The sequence below is a fragment of the Anastrepha obliqua genome, chromosome 1, assembly GCF_027943255.1.
Source record: "Anastrepha obliqua isolate idAnaObli1 chromosome 1, idAnaObli1_1.0, whole genome shotgun sequence".
In the NCBI taxonomy this organism is placed as follows: Eukaryota; Metazoa; Arthropoda; class Insecta; order Diptera; family Tephritidae; genus Anastrepha; species Anastrepha obliqua.
The window spans coordinates 61,898,066-61,923,380 of record NC_072892.1 but is presented as its reverse complement, the minus strand read 5'-3'; the positions used below and the strand labels follow the sequence as shown (position 1 = coordinate 61,923,380).

The 25,315-nt window shown below is 37.8% G+C and overlaps 1 protein-coding gene across 3 annotated transcripts in view; it reads left to right on the top strand.

The window, feature by feature from the left end:
- The first annotated feature begins 752 nt into the window (after positions 1-752).
- Positions 753-25,315, top strand: part of LOC129249815 (protein tincar) — a 169,532-nt gene continuing 144,969 nt past the window's right edge. Inside the window, exon 1 of one of the 3 annotated variants that reach the window (XM_054889484.1) lies at positions 753-1,018. The gene's annotated coding sequence lies outside the window, so the exon portion shown is untranslated. Of the gene's footprint in view, positions 2,245-25,315 lie in introns of all 3 variants that reach the window. The other 2 variants (XM_054889477.1, XM_054889469.1) reach the window with 2 other exon arrangements.

Below are 25,315 nucleotides of genomic sequence, written 5' to 3'. Positions count from 1 at the left end.
TTTAAGTTATTCATTTACTATTATTTATTATTTTATTTATTGATTTGTATTATTTTAGTTGTCATGTATATAAATATCAATTAGATTCTAATTGATGGTCGAACAGTTTCAGCAGCGTTAAAAACAAAACTCGGTGTACAAAGGTACCATCCAACTAAATGAACTCTCCGTGCTGGCGAACTCGTATATGTATTTGTGAAAATGAGTATCGCTGATTCGCGGAGTCCACCATTTCTCTGAAGTGGTTATTTGCGGGGATAGCAAATTAAATTCTTTCTATCATTTGCTGTTTCATGTCTAGCCCAGGATTAAGGTAGTAAGTAGTCTGGTCAAATACTCATTTTTATAGATATTTTTAGGAATTTTTTTTTAAGAAAATAAAATGCGATTATTTTGATTTTATAGTATGTTATTATTGACATCAAAAAGTATACAAAAACTGGCAGATGCCACAATGGGAACTCTCTCAGATACGGAGGCCGCTAAAGAAGAAATATCATTCGTGGAAATAATGTGCGTAGTTATGCGTGGTATTTGACGGCGTACAGCTCCACCGCAGCCAGTTCGCGAAATATTGCAATTGTATTTGCTTCTTTTGAGAATAATGTTTTTTTACTACTTTATGTGACTCATGACTCTTTCTTTATATGAATCAATTTATATTTTTTTGTCAATTTTTCAATTCCCAAACAATTCCACAGCAATCAACTCGTAAAAGTGGAACTTGTTTTATGCTCAAAAGCATACTTACAAAAGCAGAAAATTATTACAAACATTTTGTTGGCAAAATGCTGAAATTATTTGGAGTAAAAGGAAAACTTTATGAAAAACTTGGTAGATAAGAACGAGAAGAGGCAGAAGAAAGAGCGGATAGCAAAATGACAAATTTTAATATGAAATAGTGTTACGAAAAAATAGCAAAAATAAGAGTGAAAAAAAAGAAAATCAACAAAAACGAAAAGGTGAAACAGAAAATTGCGTGCATATAAAGAGACAGAAGGACCACATATAGAAGAAGGTTCGCATATTGAAGAAGGATGTGCAGATAAAGTCAAGCGAAGAAAAGGCTAGGACGTTCATGCTTATATGCATATTCAGATATGTGTATGTACGTACGTATACGGATATGCGTATGTGTGTGTGTGAAAGCTGTTTAGAGTCAAACTGTAATTGCAAAGTGCATCATTGCCGAAAAGTTTTTTGCAGCTACCGAGCGAGTAGGAATATAACGAGCAGAAGCAGCTGGGAATAGCAGCAAAACAACAGCATTGACAACTACAACTCGCAACCAATTGGAGCGGAAAAGGCAGTGAAAGGAGTAGAGATATAAAAGTAACTAAAGTTGAATGCAAGGCGGCGCGGGAAGGCGGAGGGGAATGCTAAGAATTATGCGGGCATGACAAGTGGCAAGAGCAACAATGCGAGTACAAACAATAACAGCCAAAGTAGAAGCAGAAAAGTACATACAGGCAGAGTAGCTGAAGCAGTTTCTGTTATCTGAGACAACAAAAAAACCTGCCACAATCCTCAAGGAGTTGAAAGAGAAGAGCTTGCTGAAGCGGCAGTAAAGTGGTATTAGATGAAGTGGAAAATTTTGCATATGCATCTGTGACACTCAGCAACTGCAGCCGTCAAGCAACGACACAAGCATAGACAGCAGTACAAGCATACACGTCTGATGTGTTTGCAGACAGACGAACAGATAGACAGATAGACAGACAGTTAGACAGAGAGCCGATTTGAAAAACCAGGCTTCCAGTGGCAATGATGCTTTTAAAAGAAAATATCCAAAGGGAGCGTCATGGTTTTCGAAATTGGCAGGCGAAAATTGGTATGCAAGTACTTCCACTCATTCATTCATTCATTCAATCATTTCTACGCTCAAATAAGTAAGTATGCTCATCTATATGAATACGAGTTCATATGTGTGTGTGCAAATTGGCCAGCCATTTTTAGTTGTAACTAAGAAGAGATGAGCGGAGACCAAACCCAAACCACAAAAAAAGAAAAACAGAACTTCAAATTAAAGTGTGAATAAGCGCCGAGAGGGAATAAGCAAAAATTTCATGACAAAACCTAGCTCACTTTAACCTCATCCATTGGTTACGTACGTACGCATGCACAATTGGGGCTTGAATTGATGAGCCAAACCAGACGCATAGCAATTTGACTTAGTGAATTTGTGTGGTGATGGCTTAACCCAGCTCAGTTATAAAAATAAACATTCGTTACACGAAAACCCAGGTACGATTACGAAAGCTGCATAAATTCATACATGCAAATGTATAAACCTGTGTATAAACTGACAGCTGTGACAATGAAAGTACTACAGTAGCAACATGCATAACCGATTTTGCCTTTGCTGCGCCTGCCGACCGTGAGATGAAGCCTTTTGCTTGCCTAGCATTGTGCGCTCGCTTTTATTGTCTCGGTTTAGTTTGGCTTTATATCTGCTCACTACTTTCGCTTGCTCTTTACTTTTGTTTCGATAAATCATTTACTGGCAGGCAATTTAATCGGCATAAAGTACACAATTACAAATGTTCGTGGTGCGATGGGGCGTATGAGTAACATCAATATTGCACACTTAGGGAATTATTCTAAGACGATTTGCTGTGCTAGGCTTTCAATGTGCAGTAAGGCTATAGAACTCCGAGCAAGTAGTGGAATTGTATGTAAAGTGTTATGCAATAGGTCTAGCAGGTGTGACATTCAGCGGGGGGCTATTTCTCAAGCAAATTATAAATGTTTTTTAAAAAGTAATTAACAATTTGGGTCTGGATGAGGTACTGTGTTGAGCAGAGGACCAAAAGACCATGAGGTCGAAGTGAAAACCTCGAAGTAATCTAAGTATCTACATACCACAAGAAGTGTTTCAGAAGGCCCCAATAAAAAATGTGTTTCAAAGTTGCCACTTAAAAGATATACCGAAGAGGTAGCAAAAAAAGAAAGGAAGATTTTAATAGAGTTGCTAGCTAAAAAATATACCATACTGGTGGTAACCAAAAAGTGTTTCAGAAAATTGTACTACAGAAAAATTTGAACAGGGTTGCCTACTTAAAAATTGAGTGATTTAAATATTTTAGTTATTTAAATTTTATCAAACTGTTTTCAACAAAGAAATATTTTTGAATAGGGTTACCACATATAAAAAAATGTAATGTATCGAATATTGGAAATTAAAGGAAATATTACGAAATTTTTATCAACCGAATGCTGTATGAGAAAAATTTTGCTAGAAATATTTTTGAATAGGACATTTAAAACACAGTTTTAATAGGGTTTTTTTTTGTTTTTTTTTTTTTTTTGTCGGGACAACTAGCAAGTGCAGCACTCAGACATTAATTGAGTCCATTGTACTACACTTGGATTCCCTTTTAATTTTCTTTAAATCTACCCGATCTCCGAAGAAATCTGAGTAGATCTTGTGGTGCCAAGGAACCAAGATGGTCGCTTCTTAACACATCAGTGCCAAAGACCTCAAACCTAATTCGAGCGAAGGCGGGGCAGACACACAGGAAGTGGTCCGTCGTCTCATCCTCCTCTTCACAAGCTGGAAACACAGATGCATGCATTCCAAGAGCAAAGTGCAGTTTTGTCCCGCTGGATTCCACGTAGACCCCAGAGCCGGAGCCATGCTCGGTAATGGATCCATCCGCAAAAAAGCGAAAACAGTGTTTGCCGGGCTCATTTTCTGAGTCTCCCCACAACTGAGCCTCTGGTAGCACTACACTGTATCTCTTTTCAAGTACGACTCTTGATGGCATGGAGTCAAGGGGCATGGAGAGAATCGTTGGAGCGATGGAGCCTTCTCTGTGTTCCAATGCCGGACAAGGGCCGTACCAGTTCCTACTGTGTTTCAGTCTGCAGATGACCTTCAAGGCCTCTCCTTGGATGAAAGCATCAAGTGGTGGTAAACCAATCAGAGCATCTAGTGCCGGGCCTGAAGTAGTCGGAAAAGCTCCGGTGCAACAGATGGCCACAGTGCGTTGTAGTCTCGATAAGGTCCTCTTGACTCCCACTAGAGAGAGTCTACTCATCCAGACTACTGATGCATAGGTGATAATGGGTCTTATCATAGCCGTGTAGATCCATAGGACCTTGCTAAGCGAGAGACCCCACGTTTTCCGTTGATTTTCTCAACAGCCGCCTCAATGGCCTGTTCTTTTCGAAGTCTTGGTGGCGTAACGTCAAGGTCCCGCAACGCCTCCCTAAACTTCTGCCAGTCTGTTTTTCTGGGGTTTCTAGAGGGCAATGGCATTTGTGCCTCCTCGCCACACTGAAACTCAATGTACCTGTGGTCGGAGCACGAATTTTCGACAAGGACTCTCCAGTTATTGATTGACCACCCAAGTTTTGAGTTTGATAGGGTTAGATCAATCACCTCCTGCTTTCTAGCTGTTACAAACGTTGGCTGTGAGCCCCTTTTGTGTATCTCTAGGCAAGAGGACGCGATAAATTCGAATAGTCGAGAGCCCCAATAGGGTTACCACGTAAAGTTTTAATGCATCGAACATAATAATTAAAGGAAATGTTATAAAATTTGAATCAAGCTATTGAGAAAAATTTAAGCTAGAAACATTTTTGAATAGGTTGCCAACTGAATTATAATAATTAAAATAATGGGTAAGGTATTTTGATAAGGATATTAAACACGTGGTATATGCGAATAATTTTATTTAGAAACAGAATTTGTAAAATAAGTTTAATACAATTTTTTATATTTTTTAAATTTTTATTGTATATATTTTTATTGTATGAAGCTTTAACCGTAGCCAGTTGCCACCTTTTTTCTAATTGCTCTAATTGCTTGCTTTCGCTTTTGCGTCACTTGACAACAACTGCTACATTTCTACTAATTGGAAGATTTGCGCATTCCACCTCTCAAATTGCGCTTGATCGTGCGATTTTTTAAAATTCCCATGCCTCACACTTCCAAAGCATACGAAGAGAGAAATGCATCGAATAAATGGAAACTTAATATATAAAAAGAATGCACAATTCAAGATTACCATGGAAGCATCAGACTAGATTCAGATTTCTGCAAATCACCTTCGTTGCTTTCAGTTTAGATTTAAACTTCGAATGATTCTCATATGGAAATTGACACATCTTGCAGGTTCTAGAGTCAGCAAACCAATTAATCTCTATGTTATTTGCATAGGCAATGGAGCCACCAAAGCACAAAATAAATAGCCGAAAAGTATAACATCTCTATTTCTATTTAATGATTTGGCTGCCTTCCACCAGGAGTAACATGTCTTTTTCGCTTTTCGTTTGGCATTTGCTTCGTGTCCTGTGTGTCATACAGTAAGCTTGCGGCATTATGAGGTTAGTAGCGTTAGACCTACACAAAATTTTACGCCTGCCAAAGATCAAAAATTTAATAAATTCAATTGCGTTTGTGTGGGATATATAAAATTATTTGTTTTTCGTTTTACTTTCAACTTTTCTGGAACTTATCTGGACTGTAAAACAATATGCAGATGCAGGTATGGACTAAAAACTCTTGCTGCTTTTGCTGTAATTTTTTAGCTTGCCATCTGCATTCACTTACGAGTACATACACTTTTAATTCCACTTCTGATTCCACTTACAGCAGCACTTGTACTTTCACCACCAGTAGCAGCTGTTGCAGCTCATAATTAGACCGTAGCAATTGTGGCTCTCAAAAAAAAAAAGAAAAAAAAGAAGAAAAAATAAAAATAAAATAAAAAAGCAGCAAGAGAGCAAAATAACCTACTTATTTAACCCTTTGCCACTAATAAATAGTTTAATTTTTTACTTCTTGTACAAACAAATTAAATTAAAACACTCAGCCACAGCCAAGCAACTTTACTCTCCACACGTTTCCTCCTTGAAAATTTGTGTAGCTGCACCGTCTTGATTTCTACTATTATTACAAAATTGTTGTTGGGTTGTTGCAAACTTTAATTAGAAATAAATTAATGTAAGAAGTTCAAATTAGTTGGCAATATACTTGTGAACGTGTATGAGTTTTTGTGTAACAGTTTTGCGGCGGTAAGTTTGTGTTATGACTGCTTCGCTTGTAGTTGTGTTAATGAACATCTCAAGCAACAGCCGAAAGTTAGGCAGAAAGTGTAAAAACGAAAAAAAAGAATGCTGTGGAAAAAATTGTTTGTAGGATCATACATGCGAGTAGATACGTATACTTAAAGCGTACAGGGTGTTCCAAATACTGGAATCCTATTAGAATTAACACTTTTTCGATTTGTTTACCAAGAATTCAACTGCAGTTAAGAGTTCGGTCAAGTTACAGAAATACATTTAATCCTTCCCTCTACTTTACTTCCTATTACGGCGTTATTGATCAACTTTTCTTTCACTTTATTGTTGTTAATACAAACTTGTTATTGCCAAGACGGCGTAACTTTTACAAATGTCAGTCAATGGCGATACAATTTTGATTCACAGATGCTGCAAAAAAAACCAGAACTCAAATCAGTTGACTTAGGGCGTCATTTGGCGGTTGTTCCGTGAACTTTTTACTCAAGTTGATACTCTTGCAATTAGCTAAGTTTTTCAATTATAAAACGAGTGAATTCTCTTTATTGACTGCTCGAAATTTGCCAAAATAATATTTGTTTAAGAAAAACAGGCTTTCATTTGGACCACCCTGTAAAAGTAAAATTGTTGGCTACAAGGCACTTAATTATTTCTCTTTGTAAACTAATAACCGTGCACTTGGCACAACTTATGCACACGACAAAATACTCAATTGATTATCGCTAAGCTTTAGAAATTTTAATTGCTGCAAGACTTACGAAAAGTCGAAAACTCTTTAAGTCTTTGTAGTTTGAAATTGTATGACAACCAAAATCATAAATTTCCTTATACTCATATAATTTCAAGTATTTCTCCACTTGTCTGCTTTAGACAGAAAGTGGCCTTTCAAGTATCACTTGAAGGCATCTGAACTGCTCTGCTCAGCACTACTGGCGCACTGCTTCATTTTGTTTTTAGTTTGTCAGCAAGACCTGAGAAACGCGTGACTTCAAGTGTTTCTTTGGATTGCAATGAAAAAGATCAAAGCACAAAATTAAGTTTCCAAAAGATATAGGAAAGAGGGTACTTGATTAAAATTCGTCTTGCGAAAGTGAAATTGACTTGGTATTAATAACTTGCCAGGTCTTTGCTTGTTACCTTGCGCTGATGCTGATGTATGTGTGTATGTGTGTATTTGTGCATAAGTGCAATTTGTGCGGAAAATTTATAAATTTGTATTCTTGGTTGATTTCATAAGTTGACATAAGTTTGTCGGACTAATAAAATTTCAAAAGTGCTAGGAATGTAGTTAACTGCAAAGTTTTTACCCTTCAGCTTCCAGTGCCACAAATAGGGACAAGAGTTAAAAAAAAATATTTTTTAGTCCAAAGTGATTCTAGAGTAAACACAGACGTGAGCCATACCATTTATTGTTAGTGGAAAAATATCCATTAATTTCACCTATTAATATTGAATCAAGAAAAGTGAAGGACGGATATCTCTGAAAGAGTATCCAATCTTCGAAGCACTTTCAAAAATCATTTTTTATCTTGTTCAGCTCCTCCTTCTATGCCGTCTTTATCTCGTCAATCGTAGCGCAGCGTCGTCCTTTCATGGGCCTCTTCAGTTTCGGGAACAAGAAAAAGTGTCAGGGGGCCAGATCTAGGGAATACAGTGGCTGTGGCGTCATTAGTGTGTTGTTTTTGGCCAAAAAGTCGCGCACAAGCAACGATGAGTGAGCAGGGGCGTTATTGTGACGCATGAGCCAATTTTTGTTCTTCCACCAATACGGGCGTTTCTGGCGAATCGCTGGCGGAATATTCCTTATTGACCGTTTTACCCTGTGGCAAGAACTCATGATGCACAACGCCCCTGCAATCGAAGAAAACGGTAAGCACAAATTTCACATTCGACCGAGCTTGTCGCGCTTTTTTCGGTCTTGGTTCGTGCGGCAGCTTCCATTCAGATGATTGAGCTTTGGTTTCCACGTCATGACCATAAACCCACGATTCGTCACCAGTTATGACCCTCTGAAGCGAATTTGGGTCCTCGCGGGCAGAGTCCAACATCTCATTAGCAATGCTCATGCGATGCTGCTGTTGGTCGAAATTGAGCAGTTTTGGTGAGAATTTTGCGACGACCCGTCTCATGCCCAAATCATTGAAAAAAAATCGAATCGAACTTCTCTAACGGTGATTCGACGATTGGCCAACACCATTTTCTTCACTTCATCAATTTTTTCATCTGCTGTTGAAGTGCTCGGGCGTCCGTGTTAACTTGTCCCCGTTGCACGGCCACCCCGTCTACCCGGTATGGTCTCCCAAAGGCCAGGCAAAATTTACCAAGTCTCAGAGACTTTTTCTTTCAGCCGCTTCATACTTGCACTTTATCATACGAAAAATTTCTAAAAATTCTGATTCAAAGTGTAAAACATTGATAAATATTTATTGATTTTTTTAATTTAAACAAATTTCGAAACTTGGATGTATAAGATTTTTGTAGGCTAGAGAATTATATTTTCTTAAAAAAACTAAAATAAGAAACTAATAAATTGTCAAAACATGTCAATAAGTCCCTGTACTATAGTTTTTAACGCAGTGTTTACTAATTCTCGTATCATTTATTTAAAATATTATGAACTAATTTAAGCTATTTCGGGAGGCTGCGGCGATCATGCCTAATTTCTTCGGAGCATTTAACGAAAATACATTAACTGTTTCCCGATTTGCGTTAAATTTCCAAGTTTACTGTATATTTTTTTAGCCACATCATTATTTTTGTTAATCAAATAATTTGCCCATCAAATCGCTGCATCTCTAAAATGGCTTATGAAATGGTAAATTGATGGCATAAGCAGCGTGCAAATTACAGTCATGCACTTCACTATGCTCTATCCATAAGCGCCAGGCTCAGTGCGAGAGTCCCCAGGTCGCAATGTTCAATAATTTAATAAAAGTTCACATTGGAGCGCGAACAGGCCTTACTATTAAACTAAAAAGAAATATAGCCGCAAACGAGTTCAGCGCAAAGCTCATTATATACCTGTATATCATTATATTTATATTTGCTTATTGCTGAAAACATTTATAATACCCTAGAAATTTCAAAAGTAATCCTTAAAATTATTTCTATTTTCATTTTAGGTAAGCTGAATAACTAATTGCAACCTTCTTTTTGAGATTACTACGTGGTTAGTATAAATAAAAAAAAAAATGAATATGGTAAGCTAATTCAATTTTATTTTAATCTATAAGTTCGCATCTGTACAATAATAGTTTCGAGAAAAAGAAATGTATTATTTTCTCAGCAGATGGCTGCAGTGATTGATATCTCGTAAAGTACAGGGTTTGATTGAAAAGTAATGAGCTTTCCCGCGCGGAGCGTCTGCCAAGCGATCAACCGAATCGGCTGGTGGGGGAAAATGATCGTTGGACCTTCCCCTTCCACTAGAAACCGGCCCCAGTTCGCTGGCAACAGCGGTGCAGTCAACATCGCTCCGCGCGTGAAAGCTGTTTTAAAAGTGTGTTCGGATTTTGCAGTGGCGAAAATGCAGCGATCGTTGGAGCAACGTTTCTCAATCAAATTTTGCGTAAAGCTAAAAAAAAACGAGTACCGAAACCATTGGACTACTCAAGGAGGCTTACGGGGACCAATCTCTGTTTAGTGGTCAGGTAAAACGGTGGCACAAGTCGCTCAAGGAAGGCGTCATTCAAGGAGGGCGTCGAAGACGAACAGCGCTCTGGAAGCTCTGGACTCTCGAGGCATCGTCTACAAGGAGTTTGTACCTCCAGGAAGCACTGTAAACGCGGCATTTTACAAAGAAGTGCTCCTTCGGCTGAAAAACCGCGTCGCCCGTGTTCGACCCGACCTCGTCAACAATTGGACCCTTCATCACGACAATGCGCCGGCGCACACCTCCTTCCTCTGCATCTTTGCATTTTCCAAGATGGGGGTTCCGGTGCTTCCCCACCCTTCCTACAGCCCAGACCTGCCCCCTCCGGACTTCTTCTTGTTCCCGCGCCTGAAAAGAAAGCTGAAGAGGACGCGTTTCGACTCCATCGAGGCGATCCAAAAAACTGTGACAGCCGAATTGAACCCGATTCCGGGGGATGAGTTAAAAAAATGTTTCCTGCAGTGGAAGGACCGCTACCAGCGGACTGCTTAAAAAAAATAAGGCTCATTACTTTTTTATCAAACCCTGTAGTGATCAAACAATTTAAAGTTTATGTTCGTTGTCAACTGACATTTCACACTAAAAAAATTCCACACACTAATATTTTGTGCAATAAAAAGTTATCAATGTTTTTTTCACTTTATTTCGACTATGAAATACATAAATAGTTCAATATATGGTTATTTTTGTTATCTCGGATACGAATTCGGACCAAAGTGTTCTTTTGTGTAAACCCGCCTGGCATCCATACATTCAGGTTCTTATTGAGGTCGAACTTTTGCAAATAATTGCAAATGATTTTAGGGGCAATATAAAGATACTGGGAAACGGAATAAGTGCTCCAATGCCTGTCTACCATTTCATCGAGATTTGCAATGACTGGCGTGCCAGAGGGTGACTCTGTGAAGTTTATAGGCTTGAAATCTTCACTATTCTTTTGCATTCGGTTCTGCATTGGGTGCATAAACAGCACATGTTTTATGCCAGGTTTTATGTATGATTTCCTGTAATTAAATAATAATAAATACACTTTTTTGTAACGTTCGGCTTGGATGACTTTTTTGTGGAGTTTAAAAATTATTATTATATTTATTATATTAACTTATATGCCACTTGGTTTGTTTCTGCCAAGCATAGGCACACTGCAACATACTAGCTTTTCGATTCTCTTTTCCGTTGCTTTAACCGATTTCAAGTGAAATTTCTCTACCTTCACATAATTCATAGCCTAATTGGTCATACACTTACCGTGTCTGTCATGCATTTCACAACTCACTTAGTGCACAGTGGCTCATAATAGGGAAATTTTGTTATATATTTATATATTATATTAGGTGCGCAATTAAGTTCCCAATAGATGTCAATAGATGCCGCCAGCAGTATGTGCTAGTCGATTCTAACATGCGCCTGAAGCGCATCGAGAGCTACAAAAAGTTTATGGAGATGCTGCTTTAAGTGAAAAATAATAAAAATACACAAACGAAAATATTATGTTTGACTGATCTTTTGTAAGATAGATAAAAGACAGAAGAAGATACATTACAAGTTTAGCATTGGAGAGATTTTGAGAAACATTCTAACGTTAGTGTCACATGAGGAGGAATAGTTTAACGATAAAAAATATACTGTATATTACTCAGAATATATACAAAACTATATGAACGCATCGCATCCTCACTAGGATTGTACGTCACGCAGGGAGAGTTTTTGCGGAGTATCAATGCGGATATCGACCTAGAAGATCAACAATATACCAAATTTTTCCTCTCAAATAGTCCATGGAGAAATGTTTTAAGCGCAACATTGGGCTGCTCGAGCAGTTTATTAATGTTAAGCAAGCTTTCGATAGCATCAACAAGTTGCCTATCCTATACAAACTAAACAGAATACAGATGATGACTTTGAAAAAAACTGTTCCAAAAGTGATGAAATGAGACAATAAATCTGAGTTCTTCAGAATGAAAACTGGAGTAGTAGATAAGGGGATACGTTCTCATCAACAATCTTCAATCAATAATTCTACCTACTCAATTACTTGCACGGATGACATTGCAATTGTCAGCAAAAACTTTCACGCCATATCCAAAACATTGGCGGATATTGAAATTGCAGCTGCTAGAATTGGCTTTAAAATCAATGAAGATAAGACGAAATATATAATCATGTCCAGACAAAACTAAGCCAACATCAGACAAACTGAAAATTGGTGATTTTTCTTTTGAAATCGTGGAGTCCTTTAACCATTTAGAACTCAAACTGAGTAGAGACAATTTAAAAAGCCTCACCATCTATGAGAGAATTCAAGCAGCTACCAGATCGTACGCGTCACTAACGAAACTCTTCAAATCGAAACTACTACAAACAATGCAAATTGAATCTGTATAAAACAATCATTAGACCAGTCGTGGACGCTAATTGAAACAGATGAAGCAAAATTGCAATCCTTCGAACTAAAAAATACTCTGAAAATTTTTTGGGGATCTTTGATTTCTCCGGCGAGTGGCGTGTAAGGTGAAACCAGCTCATAAATGGCAAAAATGTTATACGTTGATTCGCATCGTTTAGGATGGCTGAATCATAGAACAAGAATGGATGGTACAAGGGCGTAGAAGAAAATTGTAGAAACCAGAGTGTTTAACACTAAAGCAAGAGGAAGACCGAGCACAAGATGGGCCGACGAACTAGAGGAGGGCATCAAAAACTTGCATGAGAAATTGGAAAAAAGGCACAAGCGATCGAGATGTATTTACTATATGTCCCACGTGCAGCAAAAATATACTGTACTATAAATTACTGTACATATATATATTATATTACTCTCGTCGTTGAGAAAGAATTCGTTCAAGATAAAAATTTAATATTGTAATTTTTCCTCTCCATAAAAAGTTAGGTATGACTGTCGAGGAGAATGTAGTGAAAGTGAGCATAATTAAGAATAAACAAAAATTTCGAAATTAAAAAAAATATATACATATATTATATTATATATTTTTAGGAAAAAAAATTTCGTTGAAAAGAAAAATATTTTTACCAAAAAAATTTTCAAAATTTTTTTACATTTTCTTTATAGGAAAATATGGAAAAAATTCTAAAGAAAAGATTTGTTGTGCTTTTTTTCTTAGACCGACAATTGTTTGACTTGCAATTAAATGCAAGAAGATTTGCCCAAAAAAAGATCTAAATTTTGAACCCCACGTATATCTCGGTAACGGTCTCTATATTTCCTCCCCCATTTTGCACAATTTATGCTTCTATTTAGTAGAGCATCTTCACCAAATTTAATGAAAACCGAAGCGATGCAGTTTTAGACAGGTACACTCCGCATATTTTGCCTTAAACGTAAAATGGGGCTACCCAAGTGAGTAAAATGGGCTGTCTGGTACAGCAAATCGGTTTAACTTTCATTTCTTGAATACCTGCATGCCTGTATCAGTTGGTTCATTTAACAATCCCTTAGCTACTTTCTGTTCCTATTTTTTTCAAAAATTTTAAATTTTGCCCCAATGTGCATTGAAGAAAATGAATGGAGGATAAACGTGCGATTTGCCTACCTTATCCGTGTTTTTGGGAAGATAAGCTAAATTTATGAGCTTTCAAGTGGAATTGGAAAGAAGAGAAAGAAAACTAAAAAGAAAAAAAGCGAGCGCTAATCTATGCATTTTGGTGTGGTGAAGGCCACCCACCACCGCATTGGCATTATTTTATTATCATTTCTCCTTGGCGCATTGGGTGTCATGTATTTATTTGCAAAACTTGTTAGTAGTTTGCTTGCTTGCCTGCGTAGCTATTTCCTCGAAATCCAACAATCACAGCTGGTTTCCCCGAAAATGTACTCATTTCGTATACACGCCTTTTTCCTTTTCGCATCCCCAACAACAAACTTTGTGCGCTCGCAAGCATTTTATGCAGCTGAATCATAGCCACTGAATTAGTTAGTAAGCTTGCCCGTCCGTCTGCACACTCCTGAATTCCCAACCGCTCAGTCAATTGTATCAAAATATACTTGTTATTGTTGTTGTTTTCACCATTACTCTTATTGCGTTCATAATCCTTTCTTATTGAAAAGTTTGCTACTTTTATTTATTTCTCGGAAAAGTTCTCTGCTTTAAGCTTTGTTGTGCATATTTTATGTAGCTTTTACGAGGAGAAGGGTAAAGTGTTCATAAGCAACGAAACCAAAAATTTTATTCTTTGCTAAGGCAATATTTTGTAGTGTTGTTTTACCGATTATTGCTGCTATGATATATTAGCTTAGTTGTTAGCAATAAAAGTAGTTTTGCCTTTGCTCTTAAGCCGTGACTGCTTGCTGCCAAATTGGGTAGAGTTTGGTTTTTTTCAAAAGTTTTCTTTACATTTTTTTTAAGCTTTTAATACTTAGCATTTATGCATTTATAGCGGCCGCTTAGTTAGATGGGTTGAGGCGAGATTACCATTCCGTAGTGCCCTAGGCATAAAACTCCAAATGATATACATATTTTTCGATATGCAACCGCAGACCTCCGAGTGTATGTCTGCTATAAAAAAGCTTCTCATGCAACAGTCTGCGTGGAGATTCCGACCAAGCTCAAATTTTGGCATCCGGACCACTGTAGTGTTTTCCAAGCGGAGGTAGCAGTGGATTGGTTGCGCACTTCTGTATTTATTGTAAAGAACGTAAATATCTACTCGGGCTTTCGACCGGCAATTAGGGCCTCGGGCTCGTTGTTTGTGCGTTCGAAATTAGTTGGGGAATGGCTGACTTCTTTTTCGATTGCATCGGAATACCTCGATATTAGGCTCATTTGAGTTCCAGACAGCGGCATAGAGAGAAATTGCTGGGCTGATGAGCTGGCTGGACAACCTGGCTAGACGAGCCTGGAGATGGTTTCATCGCAAAATGAGAGAACCTGTGGTCTGCACCTGGAAATATGAACCTCGCCTTAACTCAGTGAGCGCTGGGCTAGTGCACAAACGTGCAAAGTCGTGAGATCCTTCTGACCACGGGCAGAGCGGAGATACTTCTAAGGCTAACAAAGCCGCAGCTCTCGAATTTGGTAGGTATCCTTACCGGACATTGCCCGTTAGATTTCATACGCTGAGACTTGGGATTACTTTAAGTCCATTCTGCAGAAGCTGTATGGAGGATGCGGTAGAATCGTCTCAAAACCTTTTTCTCAGCCGCCCTGCTTTCCTCGAGAAAATATTTAGATATCTTGGCTCTCACTTTTTCGCTGCGGGTTTAAATATTACACATCTGGTGAAATTCATCAATAGGTTGAATCGGTTAATACGAATGTAATTAACCACTATTGGTCGGGGTCCTCTAATCCAAAGCCTCTTCTTTCTTTTTGCACCCGTCTGGTTGTTTTTCTTCTGTTATTTGGTATTAAATTTGATATTTTTTAGCACACTAAATCACTTCATGTAGATTTTACGAATAAAAAAGTGCAATATCACCCTGTATACAAGGTACGGCATTCGAAGTGTGACCAATTAAAAGGTCATACATTTAGTTTGGAAAATTACTTTTATTCAATTCAAAGTAAAAAATGTGTGAAAATAATACAAAATTAAGAATCAATTTACTTTTGCTCTATATGAGCACCTTTTGCCTTGACTAAGACCTTGAGACGATCCAGAAACGATTCGCTGCCCGAATGTGACTTGTAGGTATTTTGGCTCACTCGCGAACAATGGCTTTTTTCAGCGCCTCGTGACTGGTGAATTTTTTAGTTCGGAACTTGCTCTCCAAAATGACTCAAAGAGAATAATCCATCAGATTCGCGTCTGGTGAATTTGAAAACCATTGTGTGGACGTTAAGAAGTTCGGAACGTCGTTTTTTAGCCATTCTTGGTTCACTCGAGCTTTCATTTCAAAGTCATCGATTACAAAACCAGTTCATAAAAAGCGCAGTAAACGCACCACGTGAGGAATTCTGATTTTCATCGTGACTTCAAGATGTCATCAGCTTCAGAAGTTGTCAAACATTTCGCTGCAGCTCATACCGAATGGCTCGAAAAACATACCAACCCGAGGACTCGGCAGCTTGCTAATCCAGTTGAGCAATGCCGTAGACTTAAACGAAAAAAAACCAAATGATCTTGTTCCACAAATTCTAACGGCTGACAAGCAGATGTAAATTTCTGTCAGCTGTCTCCCAGTTATACATGTATTCCATGTAAATACTGTCGCATTTAATAGAAAAATATTACTTGATAGTGTAAACAAGGTGTAATAGAATGGAATGTACTTAAGTATTTATAACATTTCAAAAAAAAGAAAAACAAAATAGATTTGTGAAATTCATTGGTCGAATAACTGATTTTTGTCACTGACCGGCGATAAGCTGATCCAGTATTGGCTCAATGCAGATGGAAAATGATAGTGCAGATATCCCGTCTGCTAAAAATGTTCACCTGTCAGAGCTTTTCAGTGTTTCACTAAAGCCCTAAAAATGCACCCGCATTGGCTATAGTTTTAATGGTTTTCCAGCTCTCTGCGGAATTGTTCGTTTAAAAGTTAAGAGGGTTGTTAAGTTCACCCACCGTTCAGTGTTGTTCGGTTTGCAATGCAATTGAAGTTGAATTTTCACAGCAAGTTTGGCGCTACGGAAGAACAGTGACGAAGAATGTCGAAATAGACAAGTTTTGCAAATAAAAATTACTTTCCAATAAAAAGGGGAGAAAAAAATGTGAACAAAGCTCTAAAATAACGTCAACGCAACATGTGATTTTGCCAAAATTTATTGCTAATTGAGTGTTGGTAACATGATATGCGCAATCTTCTATATTCTTTCAACTGTCGTGGCAATCAAAAGCTCGACCTAGAAAATATTGTCATAGTAGCGAAGCTCAGATGCCAGACGAAGTTCCAACTCTGAACGGAATACTGCAAATTCCATTCTTTCATTAACCTTAAAGCATTGTGTGAAGACGTTCTAATTGTGGAGATTGAATCGAATAAAGCCTTAGGAATCAGTTTTCTCATTGCTCAACCTTTTTGGTTGTAGAACTTCCTGTTGTATTTAGTTTGATTCCTTTGGCTATTTTCAAGATGTGATTAGTATTCTTTCGCTTTTTGTTGACTTTATCCCACATTGGTATAAATATATGTATGTACAATAGATATGCGTTTTTATTTATATTTCTCACTCATTTTATATTTTTTATATTTCTTCACTAGTTACCATCAAAACATCATTATTTCATCTTTTTCTCTCACTTTTGTTTGAGAACTATAAATCTTGACACCCTGCATAAAAATTGAATGCTAATAAATTGGGAAAATGAAAATATATGCATGCGTGTATGTGTGTGCATATGCATGCAAAAGTGAACGTGTATGCGTTATAGCAATAATAAATACCCAATAATGAATCAAAGTATGTATTATTGCTTGCCTCCCACACATAAATTTCCTGGATTTTCATGCACTCAGGCACTTAACAACTCAATTTATATGCGAGTATTTCATATCCATACATACATACATATGTATGCAAGCACATGTGTACATGTGCATCTGTATTTGATGGAGTCTCACAGGAGTATATGTATGTTGAACATTAAAAGCTCATTAAATGTTGCGCATTTTGCTTGTTGTTGTGCCAGCTCCTGCTGCTGCTTCTGGTGATGATACTTCAATTTTTCTGCTTCAGTTGCCGTAGCAGAATGCGCATATTTTCAGTGACTTGCCGATAATTTTGCTGGCGAACAATGGGTTTGTTGCATTAAGCTTTGTTCTTAATTCTTATTGCATTTGACGCTGATTTTAAAATTGAAGCCCATTTGCCATGTACAAGTCTAGTTGTTATGATAGGAAATGGAAAGTTTTTCACAATAAACAAAAAAATAAATAAAATACACCAGAGCTCCACCGAAAAATATCTTTTACACAAAACTTTGTAAACGACTTTCATTTATACGTCTTTCTTACTATACGAGTACCCTGGCGGGCGTAATTGGAGGCATGGCGACCGTTTTTTACTATTTGTTTAGGATGTTTATTTGTTAATTTTTTATTTTGTTTTTTAATTAACATAACTCATGAAATTTTAATAAAATAAGTGAACGGAAAGGTTTGATTTATATGGTTTTTGTGAAAGCATGGAAAATGTACAAAAAACTAAAACAAAATTATTTGCCCATTTTAGTTTTTGTACACTTTTTCGTTCCTTTTCTGCAAATTTTGTCTGAGAAGACCCACAGTAAAATTTTCTGAGGACTAATTTTCTAGAACATTTTAATCTTCAGCAATATTTCTAAAACTACTCCAAAGCATAAAAATTACCCAATTTTGATATAGCTAATGAGTTAGAGCATTAAAAAACAAAGAAGAGAGAATAAAGGATAAATACCTCAAAAAAACTGAAAATCTTTGCGGCAGCCTCTAGTTCTATCGTATTTTATGGAGCGCAAGATTGGGGGGTTGAAGGGTTTTAGCAAGTTTAGAAGCTTTTACGCATTTTTATTAAGAAAGTAATATTTTTTGTGTTTTATCGCGCGGTGCGTAAGCCTGCCTACAGCAACACCTTGCTGAAGAAACGAAATTAGGAGCTTACTGGGTAAAAGAATGAGGGAGTTAGCATGTAGTGTTGACATGTCGCCATTATCAGAATTTTCTTCCGCTCATATAAAGGAGCTCATGGCAACACTACTAAATAAATTGATTGAAAAAGAATTCACTCAAAGAGCTTCTGTTTCAAACTGATAACCTTCCACATTTTTGTTATTTGTAAACAAAATTTGAAAAGGTCTAGGATATACAGTAATATATACTACATAGAATAGAATATGTGAGAGGGGGGTTCAACCTCCCCTTTTCTTAACCCCTCCAAGAAATAGATTTTGTCAAACTCTCCAAAATACGCCTCTGTCTAGGCGATGACTTCCTCGTTTGAACTCGACGCAAAAATTCCTTCAGAGCTCGGCTTAATTGCTCCGAAGTTAACAGCCGCATCCTCTTGTTGTTGCTTGTGATCAATCGCAGCTCCCATTGGGCCGACAATTTTTTCATCGCCAACTTATCATGTAAAATATTAATTGCCGTTCTGGTCGACACACCCATGGCCTCTGCTACTTCGCGCACTTTAGTTCGTAGATCAGTGAGAACCATGCCGGACGTCCTGGTTGCTCCGCATCAAAAGCGGATTCGTTGAACCAATATCTAACTGTGGTCATAGATGGTGAAGCGTTCCCATAGACAACATCCAACTTTGCTTTTATCTCCTCGAATTTTTTTCAATGCAAAAAGCAAAAGCGAATTACCGAACGATACTCTTTTTCCATTAGCGAGAATCACGAAATACCTTTTACTCAAATGGCAGCTATTCATAACTTATTCAAACTAAACTATCAATAAGTCTGAAATTTGTTTTGCCGTTGATACTAACATTAACTTCCCTCAGGAACGCTCTCTGTCATCAAACACGGGTACTTATTGAACTGCCCTCGTATAAAACCATCATCACCATCCTCTACAATACGCCTCCATTTTTCTTGACATCTTTCGTATATCGCCTTCTACGTCTTGCAGCCATCGTCGCTTTGACCGGCCTCTCCATCTTGATTCTGCAGCATTTGCTTGCAGGTCGCTCTTTCGCTACTCATTCTTAGGACGTGTCCATAGCACCGTAATCTTTGCGACTTTATAAAGCGCGTTATATTTCGTTCCGCGATTAAAACACTGAGCTCGTGGTTACACCCTACACGGTATCGTCTTCTAATCGTTTACGGCCGAATATTTTTCTGAGAATTTTTCTTTCTAATCGCATCAGTAACTTCACGTCAATAACTTCAAGGGCCCATGTTTCACAGACGTAGGTGATAACCGATCTTATTATAGTTTTGTACATCTGAAGCTTTTGTTCCTTTGATATCAATGAAGACTTCAGAAGTTTGATATGGTCAAAGTATGTTCTATTAGCTGCCTGAAAACAGGCTTGCATTGATAAGGACAGCTCCTTATTTCTGCTGAGTACCACGCCTAAGTATGTATGTAAACTCTTGCTTGAGCTCAAAAATATAACTTCCGATTCTGATGGGACTATCATGAAAGGATCGTGTGACGTAGGACGTGTATCAATACATAAAATGCAGAGTTAAAATGTATACAGGCGTCACTAAAATTGTTCTTTTAACATTAATGCCGACTGTGTAATAATACGATAATGGAATCCTAAGCTGCTGCTGAAAAATTATTTGCTTGCACTTCGGTTCTGTAAAGGTTATATCTGTGCCCAACCAGAATAAAAGCTAAATTCGGATTAAGACAAAGTTGACAACTCGAAATTCTATCATTGTAGCTCAAAAAATGAGTATTTTATGGGTATAAAACTTAAGAGGTAAATTCGATATTCTGTTTTTATGAATTTGGATAACAGCCTAACTGAATTTGCTGTAACATTTTTTCAAAACAGTTTCTTACAGAGAATTAGAGTTTCATTCCAAACCGTGCTGTGGTTGTATTCTTACGTGAAATTCCTGCTTAATTCGAGTTTAGTCATTAATTTGTAGTATTTTTTTAAATTTGAATAGCAACCAAACTCGAGTGTAGTTTTTCGAGTAACAACCAGAGTCGGATTTGGTCCTTATCCCAAAAGGCAATTAGAGGAAACTTTTTGTTATTTCTTTAGCAACCCAGATGCTAGTGAGTTTTAACTAAATTACAATACAATTACAATTTTTAATTTAATTTCCAGATTCATAAAATTACCAAACTCATTTAAAGCAATGCACTTTCCATTAATTCGGTACTCTTAAATTAATTAAAGTTATATTTTGTAAGCAAAAAGCTAATTTTATACAAATTTTCAACTTTTTTTTTTAATATTGAATTTGGTCTGCATTGAAGTGGGTCATTAGACTGTAAAACACATGCGCGCTCACTAAAGCAATTGAGATGTTTTCATATAGTATGGCGGCGGAGGCACTAGTAAACACACATACATACATATAAGTACAATACATATGTTGCATAAGTAGCTGGCAGTTGCTTAGCATCAACGGCAGCGCATCCGACTGGGTTAATTATCCAAACAAACTAAAATTAAAATAATAGCGAAAAAAGAGTACTAAAATAGTTGGCATCAGTGGGGGAGGATTGGTTTCGTCGGTTAACTGGTTGGTTGGTTGGCTTGGTTGTCTCTTTGATTATACCATTGTTCAGTTGGCTGGTTAGTCTGTTGACTGGTTAGTCGGTTATATGTTGTGTTACAGTTGAATAGTTTTGCTGGATGCTTCAGTAGAGTGTAAAACTCTTGCAAATGCCTACCCGTACACTGCATTAAATGCAAAGATGCAATGCCACAGCAAAGCAGCGATGTATACATGTATACACTTTCATAAACATACATACATACTACATATATAGTGATAATAAAGGGATATTGTAGTGGAAAAAAGTGAAGTTGTAACAGGATAAGAGTACGAGTAGAAATCGCATACGATATATTGACCCACTTATGCGAAATGTACAAACCGATTGCCGCCATTATTAACAACTCAATGGTTGACGGGGTCCATTGTTAGCTTGTCGACTTGCCTGCCTTCGCTGTGAGATGCATGCAAAGCTCTTACAAGCTTCGAATGGCTGGCTAACAGTCTGCTCTATGTATCTACTCTAGTGGTACTACATAATTTGTTGGCATACTGGCTTGGCTGGCTGGCGGTTAGCACTTGACTACCGCATGCCTGCATGCGTATTAGGGATGCGAACGTTTTAGTCCCGGTTTTTTTGTTTCTTAATATGACAAAATCTCGGGATTAATCCTGGAATTCTATTTAAAATTTAAGATATATTCGAGTAAACGTCAGATGTAGAATAATAGAATAGCATAAGCCGATTTATTAACGCTTTTGAGCATTAACGTTTTTTTTTAACTTCAATGCTAAAAATTGTAAAAAACAGAAGCTTATTAAGTTACGATTGAATGAGCTGAATTATTTGTTTTGAATATTAATGTAGCGATTTTGTTGCAAGGTGTTGATTTCCATGGACTTAGTTTTCCCGAAATCGATTCGCAGTTCAACGTTTTTGGCTTGGGAGCTTAGGTCATTAAGTTTGCTCTGCATGTATTTGCCATTCCGTGATAAGACTGTAATGTCATCGGCGTAGTCAAGGTCGTCTAAATACTCCATACTGGTAGGATTCCTGATAATTCCTCTGCCCGAGCTGGTATCAAGAGCGCTGTTTAGAACGCCGTCAATGACTATTAAAAATAGAAGAGGGGATAGTATACACCCTAGTTTGATACCAGTCACCATTTCAATAGGCTCGGAGCACTCGGCATTTGATTTTCAAGTATTGGACTTCAATAATACTTACCTGTCGCTTAAGGGCGTCCCAGATACTTTGATGTTACAGCCTATAGAAGCCCTTCTCAAAGTTCACGAAGACCATTTACTTGCTCTGCAATGATTCGGAGAACAGCTATTTGGTCTATATATGATTTCCCTGGCCTAAAACCTGTCTGTTGCTCACGAAGTGTATGGTCGATTTTATTGCCTAGGGGATTTAGAATTATTTTGCATAGGACTTTAAAGGCTACATAGAACAGCGCTGGAACTCCTTTTTCTGGGACTTTTACAAGTATCCCTACTTCGAGTTGTCTGACAGTGTTTCCGACTCCAATCTAGACTGAAAAAGGAGGAACAGGATTTGTGGGGAGGTTTTGGGTCCCCTTTTAAAATCTCTGCCGTGATGTTATCCACCCTGATCGTATATATCCACAGCTCTATGGCTGTGAAACATGGTTGGTAACTCTATTTGCAACGCGTAAGCTGCATACATTTGTGAACCGATCGGTTGATGGTCGGCATTATTACAGGACACAACCCATGGAGTCAGCATATGAGCACCTTTGGAATCATTGAGGACCCGATGTTCCTGTCTTGCTTGGAGGAGGCGGATAGCATTGGGCTCTTTCTCTGTGAGTGTCCTGCCTTTGCCAGAGCAAGGCAATTCGTGAGAATGAGTAATATTCGTTCTCTAAAACTGGAGCACTTTTACAGATTTGCCAAAGAATCTGAAAAACTCTCACAGGTTGTCTCTATTCTTTCCTATCACTTTCTCTAATACTTTTCTCCTTCCCTTCTTGACTATTTACCCTCTTTCCAGAGCTCTAAATATAATGGGCTTTTTAGCCTGAGTATTTTAGGAGCCATCAAATCTCCTGGTGCTCCTTGGATCGACCTATTCAAATTTCATTTCAGTTTCAAGAACAATTTTCCGTATCTGATGGCCTGGCAATTTGATTTCAAATGATCAACTCCTGAATCGAGGCAGACAATAACCAATTGACATTGAAATACGAGAGCGCAAATTGAATTGGATTAGCCAAACGTTGCGCAATCCAACGACTGATATAAGTAGAATGGTACTGGCCTGGAATCCACAAGAATCGCGTCACAAGGCATGCCCTAAAAGATCTTGGCGACATAACCTTAATGAAGAATTATTAGAAATTGACGAATCTTTCTCATGGACCCAAATTAAAAGAAAGCGAGAAGTCGGCAACATTGGAAAGCATTTTTTCCTGCACTATGCGCACAAAGACGGCGCGATAGCAACTAATAATAATAATGATCATATGATTTTCAATTTAAACCAATACAGCATCACTACAACATCACACTTTGTTGGGTTCTCGACCTCTCTGGAGTGGTGAGAAATGAAAGAGCGGATGACCGTGCAAGGAAAGGCTCTGAGTTTGACCTTCAGGTGGTAGAGGGCGTAATCGGGGAAACCAATAGCAGATAGTCTCTGACTACTAATTGCAGGATCTCCGAAGCGCTCTGACCAAAACTGAATCTTAAAAGGACAAAATGTCTGCTCGGATTCAACAGATCAACTGCCAGCGTCCTCACGGGCGTTATAACGCATCACTGCACTATTGGCACCCTAGCCAGTAGATGTGGCGTACCTCACAATGACTTCTGCATGGTTGTGGAGATGAAAAAGATATTGAGTCGGTACGACAGAGGAGGTGTGTGTGGAGGAATGTCCTTCACTTCAAAGAAGCCGTGCCAAATATCTTGGCGATTATTTCTTAGAAGCCCTGCGAACTTTCCTAAATGTCTCATTGGAGAGACCAGTTACCTTCTTTAAAGAATCTAAGTGGGTGAAACAGTTTAGTTAGGGGATGGCAATCAAATTCAGGTATCACAATGCGTCTTAGGGCCACCGAGTGTCTTGTCTTAGACAAGTAACCGGGCTAACCAACAACTTACAACACTGGATTGTATAAGAAAATTTAATAAGTCATATGTGTATGAATTGAAAAGTTTTAATCAAATTTTGTAGTAAACATGTTTTTACTTCATTCAATTCGATATTTACATTTTTCGGCATCCCGTAACTAATATAATTACGGGATCCCGAAATTCTTTGAATTTCGAATTAATAAAACAAATATGTATATTATATTTTTTTAATTCAAAAATTTTTGGTATTACTCCCAGATACAATCCATTACTGCGATCTCGGAATTGACATCCCTAATACATACACATACACACGTTCCCGCGTGCAACTCGACACAAAAAATTTAAAAAACTTGCAACAGCACTGCCTGGTATTTTAAAAGCATGCAACATCGAACGAGGGGCAATCGCGCCTTTACAAGGAATCGCAATCCATACGACTCCCTTCGCTTTTTTACCAAATGTATTGCACATGATATCATTCTCTCCATGCTTTGGTTTTCCCTGCCAGCGAAATGGCAATCGAACTTTGGTGCACGTCATTGAATGCGAAAAGAAGTAAGAAAAATGAGAATTGCAAAAAAAAAATGTCAAAATCGGAGAAATTGAAAAGGAGTAAAAATTGTAGAACAAAAAGATGGAAAAAATCAGCTTCCCTTCCTATTTAGAATTGCAATTGACAGGCACCAACCAGCAAACAAATATAAAAGTAACTAGAAAAAGCGTTACAGCAAATGTTGGCAAAAAATATTTCATACCACAAGCAAAAATAGCTAAATTTAAAGACGTTTACATGAAATCGAAGTCTGAATTTATTCGCAAAATATTTGGTGACTGCAAGTGTTCCATTCAAAGAAGTTTTACCACCAGCTTTACTATCCTTCCCAAACACTCTGGAAGCTCATAAATGGATGTACAAACTTCATTCATTCCTATTGTTGTTGTTAAAGCAGCCTAGCAGCCCAAAAGGTGTCTCATAAATGTTTGGGTAGCACTACCGTAGTGATAAAACCTGACCGAAAATAAAATCAGGGCCGTTCCGTTCAAGTCCACTCGGCTGATCTCGACAACTGGCTCTTTTTCCTAAGCTAATTATTTTCTCAAGTCTGGTTTTACCAGGCAGAGCCTCGATCTTATACTGTAAAGGGTATTTCACAGTAAAAAAAATTTAAGTAAGGAAAATGAAAGTTTTCCTTGTTTGGTACTGCAATCACTAAACCAATTTTGGTCAAAAACGTGCCAAACGTTTTTAGGTCGGGCAGTGATAACTCAGTCGTCGTGGCCGAATGGGTTGGTGCGTGACTACTATCCGGAGTTCGGAGAGAACGTAGGTTCGAATCTCCGTGAAAACCCAAAATGAAGAAAAAAAGTTTTTTCTAATAACGGTTGCCCCTCGGTAGGCAATAGCAAAGCTCCGAGTGTATTTCTGCCATGAAAAAGCTCCTCATAAAAACT